Here is a 12977-nt window from a genome sequence, read left to right on the forward strand (position 1 = left end):
ATCCAATAAGTTAATGGGTAGATGCACAGGCATAATGGGCCACATGGGCTCTCAGAGATCTAGTTTCCTTCCATCATCATGATATATATAATGTCCTTCAATATATAAACTCAATAAATAGCATTAATAACGACTGTCCTTAAGTCCTAAATATCATTATGCATATATATATATATATATATATATATATATATATATATATATATATATATATATATATATATAAAAATATATATATCAATATATATATATATATATATATATATGTGTATTTATATAAATATCTATCAATATACAGTGGTACCTCGGCTTACGAGTTTAATCCGTTCCGTGACGGAGCTCGTAAGCCAAATCGCTCGTAAGTCAAAGCAAATTTTCCCATTCAAATGCATTGAAATGCTATTAATCCGTTCCAGCCTCAAAAAAAAAACACCAATTTTTTTTGTTAGGTGCTTTTAAATAACAAAAATGTACTTTATAAATAACAAATAATGTATAAACAAGCACGACCTCGTATATACTGTACATAATACAAGAGAATGTAAAGAAATAAACTGGTTTTATTAAGCAGAGGAGAAGAGCATGCCAGGTGAGGTGTGTGTGTTGTCGACTTGGCGAGGCAGTACGATCGTACTCCTTCTACGATATGTACGATTTTGAAGCAGAAGGAGTCCATAAAGGCTATAACGCCAGCCAAGGGCGTTACGATTATTTCAAAGCTCCGGACCTCTATCCATGAAGATATGGAGAAGTTGTTGTTTGTGTGGTTGAAGGAGAAGCAGCTCGCAGGAGATACCGTGACCGAGAGCATCATGTGTTTGAAAAGATTGAAACTCGGATATCGAGCACGGACCACGAGGTGTTTTTTCTTTTTTCTTAATCTCGGTTTCAGTGAACTTTTGCTCTGTGCTCACGTGTACTGTACCTGTACCTGTAATGGTACGTCAGAGGATGGCACCTGTTGTCATCATATTAAGTGCAAGATGTTCTGCATCGTAAGTTGGTACACCGTGGTCTTTCGGCGGTGTTTAAGCCGGCCGTCTTGGCTTCTGTCACCATTGGCATTGAGTCTTTCGATGTAGGTAGGTCGTTGTGTGCCGGTGCCTTGGCCGAATTCCTTCATTGCTGCATTGTTAGCTCACCTGGTTTTTTATACCACATCTTTGGTTATCGGACCAGCGAATGACGTCATCTCCAAAGTATGGCTTATTCTCACTTGTCTTGGACGATCTTCTACTTCTAGCCTTCCACCGTGCATTTGGTGTGCACTGTACTTACTGTCCGGTCTCGATACTTACTTACTGTACAACTTACTGTACAGTGCCTGGTAAAATTGATGTAATGGGTTTTTGACCGTCAACGCCATGAACCGTCATGAACCGTCATGAACCGTCATGAACCGTCAACGCCATGAACCGCTAACACTCAAAAGCCCATTTATCGCGCCTTATAAAGCAAAACGCAAACCGAAAGCCATGCCTCTCAAGCGAGGCGTGCTTCCGTGGTCACGTGATCCACAGGTGTAGCTCATTATACCCGCACGCGCGACACGCTTTGGCGGTCACGTGACCAGCCACTCTGGAGGCGGGGATCCCCGCCGATGACGTCACCGGCTGGAGCAAGGAGATTCCTCGCTCATGTATTTCGACGATTGCGTGTTTTATATCCAAGCAGAGATGCTTTCACGGCAAGATAACCACGTGACCGGAACCGGAAGCCACAACCGGAAAATTCAAAAAAATAAATTTTTTGAGCTCGTACATCGGATCTCGGCTCGTATCCCAAAGCAACAAACCGCCCGAGCGACGGCTCGTATCCCGAAAAACTCGTACGTTGGGGCACTCGTAAGCCGAGGTACCACTGTATATATATATATATTGTCGCGCAACCGCCGAAAATTAATATCAGGTGGTCGCGGATACCGATCGCGAAGGCTTTAACCCCTGAGGCGAAAACTCAATGGCGGATTCCGAAACCAAAGCTACCCAAGTGGATGGAGAGGAGCGGCGAGAGCCCCTTCAGGCTTACCTGTTAAATCAATCACCCGGAAAACTGCGTTCAGGTATATGTACAAAAATAATGCAAGCATTTATCTATCTATAATTCCAGTAATCTCTGTGTGTGTGTATGTGTGTATGTCTGTGTGTTTGTCTGTGACCGCTGTTTCTCGACAACCACGGGTCCGATATACTTGAAACTTGCCAGGTATATTGCTGGGGACCCGAGGATGTGCCTTTTCAAGGTTTCATATTAATCGGACAAGTAGTTACCGAGCTATGTCCAAAAAACGATTCAACCAATCAGAGAGCAGCGAGTTATCACGTGTGCCGAACGTGGCGAACAGACTCTGCCTCGGACGGCACATTTGAGAGCGTATTCATTTATTTCACGTTGGCAAACTATGTTGCCGCTATGTTGGCGTTAAACTATGTTTTAAAACTAATTAAAACTAATTTGCGATTCTTTCGCTTTCCTGCGCGTTTGTGCACGCGATGGCGATTTCTTTACCAAACTCCGCAAGCCGTTCGCTTTGGACCAAACCATTTCATGTAAATAGAGGGGGGGGGGGGATTGTCACCGTACTCGCAAGCCGTTCGCTTTGGACCAAACCATTTCATGTAAATAGAGGGGGGGGGGATATAATTTTAGATATAGATATAGTACCGGCATGCCCTAGTTCAAATAAAAGCAAGGACAGGAAAAGCACGCGCCGGTAATGAAATATTCTAAATCGGGATCCCGCACACCAGATATCGAATACAAGACGAGGGGATATGAATACCAAAATAAAGACGTTCGTTATGTTATTGTGTATTCGCGGATGCGGCCTTATCTCGTCTTTGTCGTCCTGTCTTGGCTGCGGTCCAACACCGCTCCGTTCGGCCCGATCGCACACCACGAGGCCTCGCTCCAAGCGCCTCAAGTCCAACGCAGGCCAGCGGCTCCACATGAGGTCGATCTCCACACGAAGCATGGAAAGACAGGAACGGAGAGAACGCAGGTGTGACTGCACGTCTCGTCCTTCCAACTCGATTCTCAAACCCAACTCGCATCCGGACCCAACTCTGCGCACGAAAAGTGCAACTCACAACTGCTCAAAATGGCATTCGGCGCTCGTTAATCCGGATCTCCGATCTCCGATCTGATCTCCGATCTCCCCGCTGAGTTCTGCGCGCTCTTTTTTTTATAGCCTTGGCCGGTGACGTCAGCCCTGGCACGCTGCCAAACAATCAGAGCCTCATAACTTCCCGCCCTCTGTCGACCCGCTTCGCGCCTCCTGCGTCCATTCGCGCCAAATGAGCACAGCCCTCCTGGGCATGGTACTCAAGGTGGATAGGCCTGTCCGGAGGTGTAGACGGCGGCGGCCATTATCGGCGGTGTCGTGGCCTGGTTTCTTCCTAAGTCATGTCAGGGGGAGGGCATTATTTAGTGTTGTACTGAAGGTCCTAAATAATGTCTAAGTGGTGTGCAGTGCCAAAAAGGACAAAGGTTTGGCTAACCAGGTGAGGACACACAGGGGCTTATTCTTAATCCCTACACTACCTATCACTCGAACCTCCTGGTAGATTCACAAGTAAACATCTTACCGACAAACGCCTACACATGAACTTATTACAGGGTAGTTTTCCTTTCCACGACATCTCGAAGCATGTTACCTATTCAGCTCTATTCTGCTCTACATATCACTACCCGCCAGATATAACAACATCAATATATATCAATATATATCAATATATTTCAATATATATATATATATATATATATATATATATATATATATATATATATATATATATATATATATATATATATATATAAATAAATAAATATATATATATATCAATATATATCAATATATGTATATATATATATATATATATATATATATATATATATATATATATATATATAAAGATTTGCGGTTGGGAGTAAATCCAAATGACTCCATGGTAAGATATCCAACCTTTAATTGAACAAACAATGACTCAACGTTTCGATTAACAACATGTGACAAAGCCACACGCCTCCGTTAATCTTCCTCAAGAGTGATAAAATCATCTCAAAATCCCCTTATATGCAAAGTGGGCGGGGTATATGCAAAGTGGGGTGGGCAAAGCTGGACAGCCAATAAAACCGTATCACACCGCTCTCGTGAACGGAGACGTTACTGACCAAATTCAAAAATCAACCGCATATTAACGGATCAAAACAATCTGTAAACAATGCTGGATTATAACTCAAGTGTTTAGAAAATCATGAACAATCATTACATTTAATTAAAAGTTAAACTTGTAAACAATTAAATTGTAAATTAAATTAAAACTGTAAATATATGAAAGCAAAATTTTTAAAGATAAAATAAAATTGCCATAATATCAAGATCATCACATGTGACCCTATGCGGGAAAGGGGGAAGCGGGAAGGGAGGGGGATTATAGGGGGGGATAAAATGGGGGGGGGGAACCAGAGGGGGAGTGGAAGCGGAGGGGGGGGGGGGGGGTTTGGGAGAGTTGTGGATTGGAGGGAGGGGTGAGGAGGGAGGGGGAGGGGGCAAATTGTCCGAATAAAAACCTTGTGTGACATATTATGTGGACTCGTTGTTCAAAGTACGGAATGCCTGCTTCGTTTACACAAGAGTGGGTCAAACGCTACCGGTAAGTCAACTACCTCTTGTGTGATCGAGGTAACAGTTTCTTCTGTGTGCCAAGCCTCCAAAACACGTCTTCTGTTTCGGTTGGGTGTGGAACCCAAAATATTAACCCTATCCCATAAAGGTGTGTGGCCTTCCTTAAGGCCGTGTTTGGCAATAGCAGATCTGCTGGGATAATTACATTCAAATGCTTTTTGGTGTTCAGCAATACGTTGACCTGAGGTCCTCCCGGTTTCACCCACATACTCGGCTCCACAACCACAGGGCACTACGTATACCACCCCTGACCTGTCCTTCCTCGGAAGCTTGTCCTAAGCAAAAAAATTAAAGCAGTCAGCTTCGTGAAACTGCCATGACATCTGTGAATTTTAAATATTGAAGCAAGCAGAACTCTCGGCCTGATATTGCAGACAAGTTACTCGCAGAGATATCCAGCAGCCCCTCTCTCTTCATCGGAGCGTATTTATATATATATAATATTAACTTTATATATAACTTTATATATATATAAATATATATAATATATTAATATATATATATATTGTTGCAGATATGAGGATTGAGTTTTTTTTAAATTGTGTTGTATTAATATTGCTTTAGTCTGGACCCTCCTGCCTCCAGTGTTGTATAAAGGTCAAAGGGCGTTCCCGTAGTTAGTTCAATAAAGCATACATGAAGGACACTATAATATCCCTGTTCAGTAGTTTATTTCCTTATTCTGTGTATTAGGTTAAGGCTTTGTCTTCCATTAAAATGACACTCTCCATTGCACCAAGTGAAATAAGATGGATTCCCTTCATTCTTCATTCCCATTCCCAAAAACCTCCATTTCCCCTTTCGTCATGGCCAAGCCTCAATTTGCCAATTACATCCCCTCCAAAACCACCATTGAACATGTGCTCGGGTCGGGGAAGAAAGGCGTACCCGCCCGTCGTCATCAAGGGCGGAGCCAGAGGGTCGCGCGACCAACCATGGCCGAGGTGAGCACACCGATGGGCGTGCCCTGAAGGCCGGCGGCTTAATCGCCGGAGGCGCTATAAAGGCGCGCGCGCAAGAAGTGCGTGGGTTGCGTTGTGGTGGTCAGTGGTTGCGTTGTGGTGGTCAGTGGTTGCTTTGAGTGGTCAGTGGTTGCGTTGAGTGTTCAGTGGTTGCGTTGGTTGCGTTGGGTTGTCGATGGTGAGGAGTGGTCGGACCAAGAAAGAGAAAGAGTTGTTGGACCAAGAGAACATCCAAGGAGATCATCATCCAGGGAAGCACAAAGCCTGTTGTAGTCCTGGCAAAGCACGCGACGTCCACAGCAGCAGCAGCAGCGGCGGCCACAGCAGCAACAACACTCAACAGCCGCTTGGGGCCTGGACGGCGGTTTTGAGCAGGGCCGCGAAGGAACGGCGGCTGCTAAACGCGCCGATCGTGCTGCAGGACCCCTTGGACCGGCCTCCCCCCCCCCCCCCCCTGCAAGCCATCCACCTCCGCCATTCCTATCATCATTCCCCGTGTGAGTCGTCTTCGTTTGTTCTGTCCTGGGTATTAATTAAGTCTGTTTAGATAAGCTAGCGATTTTCACTGTGTCTCTAAAATCTTCTGTATATTGTTTTCTTATCTTTCCTTCTTCCTTGGTTATTTTGAGCCTGTAAATAGTAAATAAATTATATTCGTATTTCCACCCTTTTTGTCTTCTTCTTCTTCACATCCGTGTCGCCTTAGTCTTTTCCCTATTGAATATCTGTGGCGCGATCCGGCCAACGTTCGGGGATCGGGTTAATCGGGGTAACTGTTAGGCCGCGGTGCCATCCGCTCGGCAAACAACATCCTTATCCGTGGGCCGTAACAATACATATATATGTATATATATATATATATATATATATATATATATATATATATATATATATATATATATACATATATATATACATTAAAACTCCCGTTAGAAAACTCCCGTTTTCACCCTTCGCCAAGCCCTTATGAGGGTCAAGGACAAGCTTCCGAGGAAGGATAGGTCAGGGGTGGTATACATAGTGCCCTGTGGTTGTGGAGCTGAGTATGTGGGTGAAACTGGGAGGACCTTAGGTCAACGTATTGGTGAACACCAAAAAGCATTTGAATGTAATTATCCCAGCAGATCTGCTATTGCCAAACATGGCCTGAAGGAAGGCCACACACCTTTATGGGATAGGGTTAATATTTTGGGTTCCACACCCAACAGAAACAGAAGACGTGTTTTGGAGGCTTGGTACACAGAAGAAACTGTTACCTCGATCACACAAGAGGTGGTTGACTTACCGGTAGCGTTTGACCCACTCCTGTGTAAACGAAGCAGGCATTCCATACTTTGAATAACGAACGAGTCCACATAATATGTCACACAATGTTTTTATTCGGACAATTTGCCCCCTTCCCCTGCCCCCCTCCCCCCCTCCCTTCAAACCACCCCTCTCCCAAACCCCCCTTCCCTCCGCTTCCACCCCCCTCTGGTTCCCCCCCCCCCGTTTTATCCCCCCCTATAACACCCCTCCTTCCCGCAATTCCCCTTTACTGCATCGGGCCACATGTGATGATCTTGATATTATGGCAATTTTATTTTATCTTAAAATTTTTTGCTTTAATATATTTACAGTTTTAATTTAATTTACAATTTAATTGTTTACAAGTTTAACTTTTAATTAAATGTAATGATTGTTCATGATTTTCTAAACACTTGAGTTATAATCCAGCATTGCTTACAGGATTGTTTTGAGCCGTTAATATGCGGTTGATTTTTGAATTTGGTCAGTAACGTCTCCGTTCACGAGAGCGGTGTGATACGGTTTCATTGGCTGTCCAGCTTTGCCCACCCCACTTTGCATATACCCCGCCCACTTTGCATATAAGGGGATGTTGAGATGATTTTATCACTCTTGAGGAAGATTAACGGAGGCGTGTGGCTTCACATGTTGTTAATCGAAACGTTGAGTCATTGTTTGTTCAATTAAAGGTTGGAGATCTTACCATGGAGTCATTTGGATTTACTCCCAACCGCAAATTTTTGCATATATATATATATATATATATATATATCTATCTATATAATTATAAAATTGAAATCTTGCGTGTTTGTGTGTAACATTCGATCGGTCTGGGGGCGTGGCTTACCCCTTTGAGAGAGTAGTAATATCCACCATTTTATTAACTCGCATAGCTTTGAGGCCTGTTTTTTAGGCCCGTGGTGTCTTGCTCTCTCTCCCAGCATTATTTCAAATCAAATTCGATATATCGTTTCATTTTTCACAGTCGCTAACATAGTTTTAGACTCGGTTGAAAAAAAACGGGAAGAAAATCGCGCCACATTGATATACGAAAATACACCGCCTAAAATAACAGGCATACAGTATAGATCTTCGTTATTTCATTCAACATTATTACCCGGAAGTAAAATATGTTTCAGGAAATTACCGAGAGATATTTCTTCGATTTTTTTTATTATTTATATGCGCATACACTTTAAATAGGTTTATTTGAAATCTTTAATTTTCACAATGTAATTTATTTGTCATTTGATGATCGGCAAAAATATGTTTCAGGAAATTACCGAGAGATATTTCTTCGATTTATTTTATTATTACCGCTTCCATCTGATTTCATTTTTATCGATGGTTTTAGACTCGGTAAAAGAAATAATTGAGAACATTCACGCACACACGGGAAATTGCAGAGATATATTTTAAAAATCGCGCCACGTTGATATACGAAAATACACCGCCTAAAATAACAGGCATACAGTATATATCTTCGTTATTTCATTCAACATTATTACCCGGAAGTAAAATGTTTCAGGAAATTACCGAGAGATATTTCTTCGATTTTTTTTATTATTTATATGCGCATACACTTTAAATAGGTTTATTTGAAATCTTTAATTGTCACAATGTAATTTATTTGTCATTTGATGATCGGCAAAACGATAGCACAAAAACAATACTATTTGCAGGAAGAATGTCGTATCAACCCTCCGACGGCGCTACGGACACGGACAACGAATCACACCTCACGTCTATGGACGCGAATAGCAACATTCCTTCAAGTTCTCGTGCGGAAGCAGTATCTCCGAGGGGTGCTGAAACAGACGATGGGAGATCACGACGTCTTCAGCAGCAACGAGAAAGCCAAAGGAAGAGACGACATGCTGAAACGCCTGAGCAAAGGTCACAGCGCCTTCAGCTGCAAAGACAAAGGGCAAGGATGAGAAGGAGTGCTGAGACGGAGGAGGTGAGAGCGCAGCGTCTTCAGGAGGAACGAGAGAGAGTCAGCTTGCGAAGGGATGCGGAATCTGCAGAGGAGACGTCACAGCGCCATCAAGAGCAACAAGAAAGAGATCGTATGAGGAGAGATGCAGAATCTGTAGAGGAGACGGCACAGCGTCTTCAGGAGCAGCGAGAAAGAGATAGGATAAGGGAAGTTCTTGAGACAAGGCAGAGAAACGCGCAGAATGCAAGAAATTTCACTTCTGCTGACGTCGGTGCGATGGACAAGATTTGTCCACATTGTAGAGCGCTTCTTTTCCAAGGTGAAACAGCTCATTTTTGCTGCACGAATGGAAAGGTGTCCTTGGGAAATCTGGGACCTTTACCCCATCAATTACACAATCTGTTTGCCGGCGATGGACCCACACCGAACGAATTCCGCAGGAACATCAGACAATACAACTGTCTATTTCAAATGACATCATTTGGAGGAAGCCAAGTTTCTCCTCGGCATGGTGCATGGAGCCCATCGGTCATAATTCAGGGTCAAATACATCATCGTATCGGTTCCTTCTTGCCAAATGCGGATGAACAACCGAAATTCCTCCAAATTTATTTCTTAGATCCACATGACAGCGTACAGTTGAGGATGCGGATACTCACCAATGCTGGTATTCACCGTGATGTAGTTGGAGCATTAGAGACCGTGCTGAGACAAGTGAATCCTTACGTTCACTCGTTCCGCATGGCATGCGAGGAAATAGGCAATTTGCCAGAGGCGTTCGTTCTTATTGATCCCAACAGGAGACCAGCTGGTGAACATGAGAGGAGGTTCAATGGTCAAATCGCTGATGAAGTGGGTGTCGTTGTGAAGAATACTGTCGATCCTCAAGCTACAGCGCGTCACATTGTATTGAAAGCAAGAGGAGGAGCGCTGCAAAGTATTTCTGAGTTGCACCGTTCTTACGACGCACTCCAGTATGTTCTCTTCTTCCCATTCGGAGATGACGGATGGCAGCCCGAAATGAACATGACCAATGGCAGGAGATTGACTGCCATGAAATACTACTCCTACCGAATAATGAACCACGAGGATGAGTTCAACTACCTCCTCAGAGGGGGGCGTCTGTTCCAGCAGTATCTTGTTGATATGGCAGCCAAAATGGAAGGCACAAGATTGGCGTTTATAAGACTGAACCAGGCATCGCTGAGGTCTGCTACATACAGTGGCTTCACTGATGCTCTCAATGACAATGACGATTTGTCCAACATCGGACGCCGCGTACTACTGTCATCGACATTTGTAGGGGGGCCGAGGTATATGATGGAGCGATGTCAAGATGCCATGATGTACGTAAGAAAATATGGTAACGCGACCTACTTCATCACTATGACGTGTAATCCAAAGTGGCCTGAAATCTCCAATAACCTGTTTCCTCACCAAAGTGAGAACGACAGACCGGATCTCATTGCGAGAGTGTTCGAGTTGAAGAAAACGGTGTTCATTAAATACCTCACTGGATCAGAAGGCTTCTTCGGGAACTGTATCGCTCACGTTGTGTGTGTGGAGTACCAAAAGCGAGGTCTCCCTCACATACACTGTTTGCTGTGGCTCGATGAAGCTTCAAAGCCGAGACCAAAAGACTATGATCGATTTGTACAAGCTGAAATACCAGATCCCGATGAAGATCCAGAGGGACACAGACTGGTGTTGAAGCACATGATCCATGGTCCATATTGTTCCACAGCAACTGGATGCTGGAAGAATGGAGCATGCAGACACAGATACCCGCGGTCATATGCTCCGTACACACGGTGTGGAGACGATTCGTACCCCATATATAGAAGAAGATCCCCAGAAATAGGAGGATTTGAAGGGCACCAAGAAGGGAGGCAACGACGACCTGTTACAAATCAGTGGGTTGTTCCCCATAATCTCTATCTCCTGAAAACGTTTGATTGCCACATCAACGTTGAAATATGCTGCTCTATAAAGTCGATCAAGTATGTTATTAAGTATGCCATGAAAGGTAGCGATCAAGCTACGTATGCACTGCGCACAAACGACGAGATAACGGAGTACTTGACGGGTAGATACATTGGACCTTCAGAGGCTGTTGCCTCCATTCTTGGATTCTCAGTCCATGACAGGAAGCCGGCCGTTATCCGTTTAGGAGTACATCTGCCAAATGAACAACAGGTATTTTTTGCTGGGAACGTTCGTGAACAAAGAAATAATCCCAATATGGCCAAAACCACGTTGACAGAGTTTATGGATCTTTGCAGACGTGACCATTTCGCTAAGACACTGTTGTACGTGGATGTTCCGAGATTCTATACATGGACCAAGAAGAGATGGCAACGAAGAAAACAGGGCAGACCGGTGGAGGGCAACCCTGGAATGTTTGAGGATGACATATTGGGACGAGTTTACACTGTTTCGCCGCGTACTGGTGACCTGTACTATTTCCGACTACTCCTCCACCACGTGAGAGGGCCGACTTCGTTCGAAGTCCTGAGAACGTGTGATAATGTCATTCTACCCACATTCAAAGACGCTTGCAGAGAAATGGGTTTGCTGCAAGGAGACGCTGTCTGGCGCGAGACTCTGGAGGATGCTGAGAGGACACGCCTGCCCAGACCCATGAGGGATTTGTTCGTTGTGCTCCTCACACAAAGTGAAGTCGACAATCCATTGGATCTATGGGAACGTTTCAAGGACGCTATGGCTGAAGATTATCTTCTAGCTCATCGACGATCTGCAAATGATCCCAATATTGCCATCAACGAGCGCCATCATGACTTGGCTCTATCGTATTTGCAGCAGAAACTGCAATTGTTGAACAGAACTGTTGCACATTTTCACTTGCCGACTCCAACGACTGTTCTTCGTCATGAAGGGATTGCCAACATTCACCTACTGAGAGAACTCCAATACGACACGGAGGAACAACAGCGAATCGTAGACGAAAGGCAGCTTCTGCTCAATGATGAGCAGAGAGTTGTCTATGACTTTGCGTGCGGTTGCATCCGCACGAATCAGTCATCAATGATTTTCATTGACGCGCCTGGAGGCACAGGGAAGACGTTTCTTATTAACCTGATTCTCTCTAAAGTGAGAGTGAGTGGAGAAGTTGCCCTTGCGGTGGCCTCATCTGGCATAGCTGCTACCCTCATGCCTGGTGGAAGAACAGCGCACTCAAGGTTCCAAATCCCTCTGACACCGAGGGAAGATGGCGTATGCAACATCGATAAAAATTCCACTATCGCAGACCTCTTTCGAAGTACAAAACTCATCGTGTGGGATGAGTGTCCTATGATCAGGAGAGAGAGTTTCGAGGCTGTGGATCGCACGTTGCGTGATGTATGTGACAAAGACGAGCCTTTTGGAGGGATCTTGACGATATGCTGTGGTGATTTCCGTCAACTTCTGCCCGTGGTGAAAAGAGGGTGTGATGCTGACGTTGAGAATGCGTGCATAAAGAAGTCCTACTTATGGCAGAGCTTTGGAATGTTTCACTTGAGAACTAATATGCGACTGACCGACGGAAGTGGGCAGTTTTCAAGATTTTTGCTCGACATCGGTGAGGATAGAATCGAGAAAAATGCGGATGATGAGATAGATTTGCCAGAGGATATACTGCTGACAGCGAGTGGGCTCGATGAGTGCATCGATACCATATATCCATCATTCGCCAATCCGATGGAGGTTTTTTCAGCAAGGTCTATATTAGTGCCCCTCAACGATATGATGCGAAACATCAATTCAAGATGCATCACAAGGTTCCCTGGTGCTAGCAAGGAGTATGCTGCGTTCAACAGTGTGACTGAGGGTACTGATGCGACGCACTTCCCAACGGAATTCCTAGATTCCGTTGAAGTCTCGGGATTGCCGCCGCACAACCTCGAGCTCAAAAAAGGATCCCCTATCATTTTGATGCGGAACTTGGACCCTCCGAAACTTTGCAACGGGACGCGCATGATTGTTGAGGACATGCTTCGAAATATTATAGTTGCGAGGATCATAAGTTCAACGTTTGAAGGCGAAACTGTAATGCTCCCTCGGATCCGACTAAATCTGTCGGAAGCTGAGGATATCCCTTTGC

Source organism: Myxine glutinosa, chromosome 1, assembly GCF_964187855.1.
Source record: "Myxine glutinosa chromosome 1, kmMyxGlut1.1, whole genome shotgun sequence".
NCBI classification, from domain to species: Eukaryota; Metazoa; Chordata; class Myxini; order Myxiniformes; family Myxinidae; genus Myxine; species Myxine glutinosa.